At 39.2% G+C, this 11,417-nt stretch overlaps 1 pseudogene; it reads right to left on the bottom strand.

Annotated features, from left to right (window-relative positions):
* Positions 1 to 2,982: 2,982 nt before the first annotated feature.
* LOC116865421 lies at positions 2,983 to 3,896 on the bottom strand (annotated as a pseudogene).
* Positions 3,897 to 11,417: the final 7,521 nt, after the last annotated feature.

Below are 11,417 nucleotides of genomic sequence, written 5' to 3'. Positions count from 1 at the left end.
GATATGGTAGTTCTGTTGTTGACTAAGGAAACTTCATACTGTTTTTCACAGCAGCTGCATTCCCAGCAACAATGTACAAAAGTTTGCTCTTTCTCCACATCCTCACCTACACTTGCTTTTTTCTTTTCTTTTCTTTTTTCTTTTTTCTTTTCCTTTTTTTTTTTTTTTTTTTTTTGCAGTAGCCAGCTTGATGCATGTGAGGAAATATCTCATCATGGTCTTGATTTGCATCTATATGAAGATTAGTGATGCTGAGCATCTTTCTTTGTACCTCTTGGACATTTTTATGTCTTCTTTGAAGAAATGTCTGTTCAAGTCTTTAGGCCATTTTTAAATTGAGCTACTAGTGTTTTTGCTATTGACTTGTGTTTTTTTGTTTGTTTTTTTAAAGATTTTATTTATTTATTTGACAGACAGAGATCACAAGCAGGCTGAGAGGCAGGCAGAGAGAGAGAGAGGAGGAAGCAGGCTCCCTGCTGAGCAGAGAACCCGATGTGGAGCTCGATCCCAGGATCCTGGGATCATGACCCGAGCCGACGGCAGAGGCTTTAACCCACTGAGCCACCCAGGCGCCCCTATTGACTTGTTTTTATTCGATTTTTCCTTACATATTTTGGAAATTAACCTCTTACCAGAGTTGCCTTTTCACTTTGGTGATTGTTTTCATTGCTGTACAGAAACTTTTTAAAAATTAATTTATTTATTGTTTAATTTTTTATTATTTTTAAAGATTTATTTGTTTGTTTGACAGAGAGACACACAGTGAGAGAGGGAACATAAGCAGGGGGAGTGGGAGAAGGAGAAGCAGGCTCCCCACTGAGCAGGGAGGCCAATGTGGGGCTCCATTCCAGGACCCTGGGATCATGACCTGAGCTGAAGGCAGACGCTTAATGACTGAGCCACCCGGGTGCCCCAGTGCAGAAGCTTTTTAGTTTGATGTAGTCCTTATCTATTTTTGTCTTTGTTGCCTGTGATTTCGATGTCATACCAAAAAAAATTATTGCCAAGACCAACAACAAGAAACTTTTCCCCTATGTTCTCCTCTAGGGCTTTTCTTCTTGGAGTTTTAGTTCTTAAATGTAAGTCTTTAATTCATTTTGAGTTGATTCTTGTGTGCAGCGTAAGGTGATAGTTCCATTTCATTCTTTTGCATGTGGATATCCAGTTTTCCCAACACCATTTATTGACAGACTATCTATCCTTTCCTCACTGAGTATTTTTGGTGCCCTTGTCGAGAATGACTTGCCTGCACCTGATGTGTTTATTTTTGGCTCTCTGTTTTATTCATTGCTCTGTATGACTGTCTTTATGTCAGTACTATACTGTTTTGATTATTGTAGCTTTGCAATATTGTTTGAATAAGAAAGTGTGATGCCTACAGTTTTTTTCTTCCTTCTTAAGATTATTTTGGCTGTTTGGGGGTCTTCTGTGGCCCTTTGTTCATCGAAAGATACAATTAAGAGAGCCAAAAGGCAAACCAGAATGGAAGTGTAACTTTAAAATGTACAAATCTGACAAAGGACTTGTAGACAGATTACAGTAAGAACAAATCAATGAGAAAAGTACAATATGAGAGTAAAATTGGCAAAAGACTTGAAGAGACGTTACACAAAAGAAGATGTACAAGTCGCTGATAAATATATATTTTTTAAATGCAGAACATAAGAGGTCCGGAGAGATGAGAGGAACACTGCCTGATTACTTTGTTGTAAAATCTGTGACTAGTCCGGAATTCTCTGGCGTTATCTTTTTTAAAAACTGTAGGTAAATAACTTCATCCATCAGAGAGCCGAGATGCCAGGACTTCTTCAAGCTAGCTCCTTCTGTAACGGTCTTTATATCCCGGACTATTTGCAAAGAGTACACTGCCACCAATTTATTTGCCGGGAACATTGAATTGGGGGGAGTCGGAATCTACTCTTGCTCTAGGACTCATGTGACACACACCACTTTGTAATAATTAGAAAACGCTATTTTACTCTTGAAACAGGATTAATTGGAAGTCATAGGGAAGGTTCTGGAGGCAGGGAGGTAATTAAGGAGGCTGAAAACTCTCCAGGCTCAATCACGAGCACCTGAAATAAAGCCATGACAGAGTTGCAGCGATGAACACCTTGGGGGATGTTACAAAGAAGGATGGAAGGTATATTTCAGGCCTGCGGTAGCCTGGGTGTCTTAATCCATAATTTTATACCCTGGAAATACCAACTGGCTTGCTGAAAGCAAGCTCCACTGGGCTGTAGCCCCCTCCCCAGCACCACGCTCAGGCAGTTCTTCCTACTATTCAAAGGCTTCTCAGCACATATTCAAAGACAAGTGTCTGCACTCAAGCCTTTGAGAAATACGCAAAACTATTGGGAATTCTCGAAGGAGCTCTCAGAGACTCAGCCTTCAGAGTTCCTTCTGTGTTATCTGGATTGAGCTGTCTTGGTGACAAAACTATGGAATAAATTCTTTAGGTCTGTCTTATTTTAGGTGGGAATAAAATTTTTCAAGACTCCAGCATAACTATTTCAAAAGATTATGATAACCCGGTATAAGACAGGCCAAGCCTCCCTGAGAAAGTGACCCAGACTGGCAACACTACCATCATTTGCATTTCCATTGAATACATGATGCTTTCTAAGATGTTAATTTACAAAACGCTATTTTAAAAATATAGAACCTAACAGAAGAAAAAGAAAATACCCTCTAATCATGGACTGTAAACAATGAACAAAGGAGAGACAAAGTGAAATTATATTTCCCAAGTCTCCTAACCCTGAAAGGTACATATTTAATTTGAACCCAGCTGAATTTCGTGAAATATTCTGTGACTCCAGAAAATCATAAATTAAGGTTGGCATTAGTTAACATACTGGTATTTTGTGTTTAAGATAGTTCTTCACATAAAGTGATAAGGCTAATGGAAAACATAAACATCTATCACATATGTTCTGAAAACTATAATTTTTCAGTTTCTGGAATCACACTGAATTTCTTTCAAAATAACCGATGTCTTCTAGCCATCAATTTTCTCATGGCCTCTTTCGCCTCTTTGTTTCTGACTGTAAATCAAGGGGTTCAACATGGGGATCACCACTGTGTAGAACACAGACACCACTTTAATGTGGTCAGACGAGTGACCTGACTTTGGTGTGACATAGACAAATGTGACTGTCCCATAAAACAAAGTGACCGCACTGAGGTGAGAAATACAAATAGAGAAGGCCTTGTGTCCTCCCTTGGGGAAGTGCGTACATAGGACAGAGTGCAGGATGTATAGATATGAAACAGCTATGATGACCAGTGTGATTACAATGACTGACCCAGCTGAGACGGCAGGAGATACTTCAGTAACATAGATATGGGTACAAGAAAGTTTTGCTAATGGTGGGAGGTCACAGAAGAAATGGTTGATTTTATTTGACCCACAGAAAGTCAAGCTCAATAAAAGGCCAGTAAATGATGACACATTCACACATCCCCCCAGATAGGGAACAGCCAATAGGATGATACAGACTCTGGAAGGCAGAGGGTAGAGTAGAGAAGTGGAGAACAGATGCCCACATAGTGATCACGGGCCATGGTGGCCAGCAGGAAGCACTCTGCCGTTCCAAAGATAACATCAGAGCCAAGCTGAGCTATGCAGCCAGCAACAGGAAACTCACGATCATACTGGGCATGACTGACATGGAACACCCAATATCCACAAAGGCCAAATGGCTGAGGAAAAGGTACATCGGGGTGTGAAGCTGAGGGCTTCTGCGGATTAACATGATTATGCTGATATTGCCCAATATGGTCACAACATAGATTCCTAGAAAAACCACAAAGAAGACAGAACAAAGTGTAGGATCCTCTGTTAACCCCCAAATAATGAACTCCATCACCATTGTGTGGTTTTCGGTCTCCATCTTATTTGTAATGATGCCTATTGAAATAAAAACCAGTGTGTATTAAGGATAAATTAAATGATCTCATAGGTGACATATTTACTTTACTATTCACCCTATTAAAAAATTAAAACTGGGACACCTGGCTGGCTCAGTCAGAAGAGTGTGAGGCTCTTGATTTTGGGGTAGGTATTTGAGCCCCTATGTTGTATGTAGAAATTAAATAAACAAACTTCAAAAAAATCAAAACACAGATCCCTTTCGCCTAGTTTACACTCTACAAAATGTTTCCAAACATATTTACATTATGCATGATTTGAGAATATTAATGTCCATTACTTTAAGGCCAAAGATACAAAGAGACTAGTGACTCAGATCAGAGCACAGTTAACACTCACATTTGCATCATTTGATTAGTTCAGGTTGTTGAGTGAACACTTAAATCTGATGAGAACCAGAAAAGTCAGCCTGATTGACCTTAAGCTAGTGTTTAGCAATATCCAATTTGCTCCTATCTCGTTCACCTCAGAAACCACACTTCCCAGCCCCTTTGTGGTTTAGGTGCGACTGTGAATAGTACAGGCAAATGGACTAGCTCAGGAAATGCAGTACGCCTCTTCTAGATCAAATTAAGTTACCGGTGGACAATGTTCTCCTCCTCTTCCACAGTGATATATTCTACCGGATACAACTAGAAGGTAGAGGTACCTCCCACCGGCCTGGGATTTGAGGGAATGTGGAAAACAGAGGATACCTGGAAATACACTAGAAGTGAAAAAATAAATCTGTGCTATGTTAGACTACACTGAGTTTCCAGGGTTAATTTGTTAGAAGAGCGTAATATCACTTTACCTGGTGCATATAATTATAGACTGGCTATAAATGGAAGCTGTGTATAGGGTTTAATCCTGAGAACAGCAAGAGAAATAAATCCACTTTGGGTTATTAATTGTCCCTCAGGTACTCTACAGACCTAACAAAAAGATACATTTCCTAATCCTATAAGAATAACACACATAGAATATGTGGACACAATGCTTCCATGCTTATATTATGCCAGCTATGTGAGAGCAAGACAGAAATACATACATGTAAGGAATATCAAAGATCGGTGCACCTAACAAAATTAACAAGTGGGTTTAATCATAAGAATGCAAGAATTAAAATTAAAGCAGATTTTCATTTTAGGCAACACTGTGAACATGAAATATCCAAAAACACTCTTAACAAAATACTTGGGTAAACTGCTAACTTCCATATTGAGAAACATGTTCAGAATGCAGAAGTGAGATTTCATGTAAAAAAGGAAATCTCAACCAACCAAAAATGATGGGAGAGTTGGTAATCAGCACAATGAGCTGAAGCAGGACTGCAGCTGTCTAGGGGCGCCTGTGGCTCAGTCAGTTAAGCGTCTGCCTTCAGCTCAGGTCATGATCCCAGGGTCCTGGAATTGAGTACCCCGTCAGACTGCTTGCTCAGTGGGGAGCCTGCGTCTCCCTCTGCCTGCCGCTCCCTTCTGCTTGTGTGCGCTCTTGCTCTCAAGTGCTCTGACAAATAAATCAATAAAATCTTAAAAAAATAAAGGAACTGCAACCCTCTAGACCTTTGCCAATCTCCATAACCAAGGACCTTGTGCTTTAATAGCTGTGCAGGCCCTGGAGGGAAGGTTTGGATACGCTGCAGAGTAGAAACTGAGGCTCTCAGGCCCTCCCCACATACTTCTTCATAATTCACTCTCCGAGTATCCCACAAACCATCATTATAATCATTCCCATGGTCGCACCTCCATTTCCTTGTTGCTCTTTTTTGCCCTCATCTAACAAAAGTGACTTCTGGCTAAATGCAGTTTTCAACTCACTCTACACCTACCCTCTTAGACCGAACTGTGTCTGGGGAAAAACATACAAATGCATTGATGGGTCTCATTTAAGTTGTCACCACAAACTTCAAGTGTGGTGAAGGTATGCTACTTACCTACATAGATGTCCCATTATACTATATTTTCTTAGTACATTCACTCTCTTGTCCTTCCATTCCAATTTCATCTCTGATAAGGAGTGGGTAAATTGTGGCCTACAGAGATTAGAAAATTTTATTATCACACACATTATTGATAACTAAGCTTGAAACTAGACCCTATATTTTGTTTCCTAATTGATGACTATCAGTTGAATAGTACACAGGATTCAGGCAATTGTCCAAGGAAGAAAATAAAATATCAGAGTATTTGATATCCACTTTATCTGGAAAATATCTAAAAAGCACAAATTATTTTTTCATTCAAAAATATTTATCGAGGGGCACCTGGTTTAAGCCTCTGCCTTCAGCACAGGTCATGATCTCAGGGTTCTGGCATCGAGTCCCACATCGGGCTCTCTGCTCAGCAGGGAGCCTGCTTCCCCCTCTTTCCCTGCCAGCTGCTCTACCTACTCGTGATCTGTCAAATAAATAAATAAAATCTTTTTTAAAATTAAAAAAAAATATTTTCGAGCACTTTCTATTTATCAAAGACTTCTAGGTATGTGTGAATTTCTGCTAAATAACAAAAAGACACACCCTCTTGTCTTTCATTCTATTGTGTCATACATTCTATTGTGGAAGGCAAACAATTCAAAAAGAAAGGAAAAAAGAAAAGTAAATAAGTAAGATAATTACTGACAATGGTAAGTACTGTGCAGAGAGTTAATCTAGGGAGATTTGATAGTGTTTTGCTGGCTCATTTAAAATTCACCAGGATGTGCCTAGGTGGCTCAGTCAGTTAAGCGTCTGACTCTTGGTTTCAGCCCAGGTCATGATGGAGCCCACAATGGGCTCCATACTCAGTGCAAAGTCTGTTTGAGATTCTGCCTTTCTCCCACTCACACACTCTCTGTCTCTCTGAGATTCTGCCTTTCTCCCAGGGGAACCCTCTGCCCTTTCTCCCACTCACACACTCTCTGTCTCTCAAATCAATACATAAATAAAATCTTTAAATTGGTCGGGAAGGACCTCTCTGTGGAGGAGATATTTTAAATGATGCATAAACAATACAAGCAAACCAGCCATGCTAAGATAGAGTAGAAGAGCATTGCAGTGCGAACTGCAAATTGCAAGGGCCCTGAAGTGAGAGCTTTGCACTTTGGAGGAACAGCCAAGCCCATGTGGTGGGTAGAGTGATACAAGATTAACCCAAGAACTAGGCGGAAGTCAGATCACCTGTGGCTTTGTAAGTCATAATGAGTTTAAACATTATTCTAAGTGCAATGGGAAGACAGTGCAAAATTTGAAAGACAATGTCATGATCGAATTTACAAATGACAGGATAACTCTTGCTACTTTAAGGGGACTAATGTAGAGGAGTGAGAGAATGAACTGAAAGACCTTTCAGAATACTGCAGTAGTCTTGGTGCAATGTGGTGCTGGCTTGCAGGGCAGTGGTAAAGATCGAGCATAGTGGACAGAATAGGGAAATATTTGGTTAGGTTACAGGGGAATCTGTAGCTGAGTCCAAGGAAATGGGAAGATGATACCAATACAGGATTTTTTTTTTTAAAGGAAAGATCAACTAACCTGCAGCCACTTCCAGTTTTGAGGTCATCCCAGCATCCCAGCATCCCAGGTTCCCAGCAAGAAATAAGCCAGACCACCAAAAAAGCAAGTGCCAAACAATGAAAAGAATTGGCAAGTAGTATCGAAAATATTACCAAATATCAAATAATATTTTGGAAGTATTATTAAATATGAGAAATCTGCTCCTTGAGAGAGAAGAAATGTAATTGTTTTTGAAAGGAGCACAGTTCACCCTGTATAGTCCTCTGAACTTCCAAATGGAGTATTTGCTACTTAAAAAAAAACCAACGTAATTTTTTTTTACAAAATATACAGGTAAATAACTATCAATACCTATTTCTTAGTCAATTTTACTATGAAAAACTGTACCCTCTGCAGTGATGATTAAACCAACGTGATTTGATCAGTTTTTCAGATGAATTAGCTTGATCCAGTATTATAAGAATGCTAAATCTCTAGCTTCATTAACTAGTCCTATGATTGTGTCAGAGGTTTAAATGACACAAATCTAAAACAAACCTTATATTTTTTAAAGAAAATCTATACATGAAAAACTCAAATAAGTTCAAAATAGGATATGGAAAACATGATGTACAGTTGCTGCAATGAAAATAAGATTTCAGAATAAAAGTCTCTGGGGATAAATTTAAGGTATGCTACTTACGAGCCAGATGATTTTGAAAAAGTTACGTAATCCTTTTGAGACTCAATATCCTTATTTTTAAAAAAGATTTTTATTTATTTATTTGAGAGAGAGAGAGAGAATGAGAGTGAGTGAGTGTGAGAGGGGGAAGGTCAGAGGGAGAAGCAGACGCAGGGATCCTGACTCCTGACTCCATCCCGGAACTCCAGGACCATGACCTGAGCCAAAGGCAGTGGCTCAACCAACTGAGCCACCCCGGCACCCTCAATATCCTTATTTTTAAAATTAAGATAATATTTAACTCACAGTGGTTGCTGTGTTAAAGGGAGATAGTGCATGCTAATACACCTAGCAACAGATGGTAGTAAACAAGTAATCCATAAGTGAAAATCTACTTCAAACAACAACACTATTAGCTTCTATGAGAAATGCAGAGCATATTTACAAATCAGTAACAAGAATGAATGTTACCTGCTGGTCAAATATAATGACAGGGACAAATTCTAGGAGTCATTTCTGAATGGCAAGGCTGATTTATGCAGCAGTTAGGACTGTCTAGAGTGAAGACCTTGACCTCAGTATCAGATACCCACAGGTTTGTAAACATCCCACTGAAAATCCAGTGGGAGAAAATCCAAGGAGATCGAGAAAATGAGGTGCGTTTAGGTCTGCCTACACCATTATGCAGGCTGAGATACTCACTGAGGTCTCAGGGGCTTCACTTATGCTTCTCATTATTGGTGTATAGGTATTACAGTGGCAAACACCTAATTAGTTTTGAAACCTGATTTGGGCCAACACAATTAATGTGTGCTATCCTTTGGTCATCTGTGATATTTCTAAGAGCCATGATGAGGTGCCTAGAACTATTTTCTTGAACACTGTCCTGTAGTTCATGGTTAGTCATACCTCAGGGAGCTGCAACAAAAGCCAGGGTGCTTTTCTCTGTGTGAAACTGACCTATGATCTATTTCAGCATTGGCATTTCCCACTTACACATAGATGCCCCCACCAAATCCCCAGACTCCTGAAATAGAAAGAAATGAAATCACTGAAGATACTTCTTCCTCTCCCTCCCTTATATTTGTCTCTATCCCCATCCTGCCTTGGATAACCAAGAATCTCTTCCTTGTTCCTGATTTCCATATGATTTTTCATAAGCAATGTTACTGTTTGTATTGTTCTGAAATTGCTTTCCTGTACTCAAAAAATTCCTTGTGAGTATGTATTAATCTCCATCACTCTCTGTAAAGATCCATGGTATTCAAGTATTTAATTAGTATTTATTTAGCTATACTCTGCCAATGCTTCATTGTGCTTATATACCAGTTCTCTTGGATGTACTCTAAGAAGTGGAATTACTGGGTCAAAAGCTTTGCCCAATTTAAATTCAATATATACTGCCAAATTGTACTTCTTCATTCTTTGTATCTGTGTGTGTATATAAAAATGTGTGTGTGTGTGTGTGTGTGTGTGAGAGAGAGAGAGAGAGAGAGAGAAAGAGAGAGAGAGAGAGATTCTGGGTAATTCCTAAGAGCTATATTCCAGCTAATTAATTCTTTCTTCAGTTATGTATAATCTGCTGTTTAATCTATTTTTTTCTGAGTACACTTCTTTAAAAGATTTTATTTATTTTTAGACAGAGATCCTAAGTAGGCAGAGAAGCAGGCAGAGAGAAAGGGGAAAGCAGGCTTCCTGCTCAGCAGAGAGCCCGATGTGGGACTCAATCCCAGTACTCTGAGATCATGACCTGAGCCGAAGACATAGGTTTAACCACTGAGCCACCCAGGTGCCCCTTCTGAGTACATTTTTGGTTCTAGACTGTCTCTTTGTTTTTTGTTTATTTTTTTTCAAATTTCTATGCTCTTTCCTAAAACAAAAACCCTTCTGAGGTTTCTTATTCTATTCCTTCAAAAATATTAACCAGTATTTTATAATGTCTGTTAGATCATTCTATTACCTGAAGTTCTTGATGGTATAAATCTGCTCTGCGATGTGTCTGCACATACTCTTATTTTTTTCTGTTTTTGCGTTTGCTCTTTTATAATTTCAAATTTTGAGCACATCTTTTTTTAGTGGGGCTGGTCTGTCTTACTCTTATCGAGGCTGGGTTGATAGTACTCTGCCCAAATAAGTTTTGTTTTCTATTTCCGCTAGCTCTCTTTTGTATCACTGGCTCAGGATAAACTGTGGTGCTGTTTTCTTAACTTGAAGGTCTACAGAAGAGGAAGACAGTAAAATTTGAGCCCCAAAGGCATATGTGGTACAGATTTTGGTCTAAAATTCTGAGGAGAGATATTTTTTCCTTCCAAAAGAAGGAAACCACAGTATCATGGTTAAAAAATTGATTTTATACTACCAGGCCAAGCAACACCTCAGTATATCCCTTTCTGCAGGTAACTATAATGTGCAGTTATTATAATCCCTGGAACACCAGGAGGCTTAGGGACTGAGCCTTATAGAAATTTAGTATTCCGGACCTGATACCATCTCCCTAAAGATTAAAATTTTAGCAGCAAGGGGTCAGAGTTTATACTTTCAAGAGATTGGATTAAAAACTTTTAATGGCCAGGTTCACGTTGGGAAAGAGTCTGTTGCTAACACTGATAATTGTGATATGTGTTGAATATGTTGATACGAGAACTTAAATGTCTTCTCCTGAATTGAAGGAAAAAGCAAGAGCCGTGACTTTTCTGTGTGCACCACTCTCATGGGCAAGGGAGATCTCATCATTTTTCATTTTAGAGTCAAATTTTTTTATTCTGTGATGCTAGAAATTGACAGGAGGTTGAAAGCTCGAAAGGCTCTGAGGTTTAGAGGAGTCTCCATACCTACTTGGGGCTCGTCAACCCTGGTGCCTCCCAGGCAAATCTAAGTCTTCCTGCAACTTTTACATGAGTAGTACACAATGAACAGACAAAATATAATGACTTAAAGCCAAGAAGGCCATATTCTTAGTAAAAGTGCCCTGGAAAGTGATTGATAAAAATAATAGGAACTGCAAGATCCCTTGTTGTCAAAAAAAAGATGGAGATCTTGATTTTTGTTTAGACTTTGACTGATTACCTCTTATGGTTGATACGAGTCCCCAAACCAATGGCCAAAATTTTCCAGCTTCTGGATTAAAGTATTTGTGAAAATGCCTCAGTTGGAGGTTTGCATGTCCTTCCTTTTTTGTTCTGCATTTATTTTATTTGCATGCAATGTATTTTCTAAAGATTTATTTATTTATTTGAGAGAGAGAGAGCACGAGCAGGGGGAGGAACAGAAGAAGAGAGAGTCCCAAACAGACTCCCCCCTCTGTTTAGAGCCCATGGGGCTCAATCTCACGACCCCGTGATCATGACCTG

This window comes from Lontra canadensis, unplaced genomic scaffold (assembly GCF_010015895.1).
Source record: "Lontra canadensis isolate GAN:19392208 unplaced genomic scaffold, GSC_riverotter_1.0 scaffold7, whole genome shotgun sequence".
In the NCBI taxonomy this organism is placed as follows: Eukaryota; Metazoa; Chordata; class Mammalia; order Carnivora; family Mustelidae; genus Lontra; species Lontra canadensis.
The sequence above is the reverse complement of the archived record's forward strand: the minus strand, read 5'-3'. Positions and strand labels throughout refer to the sequence as shown.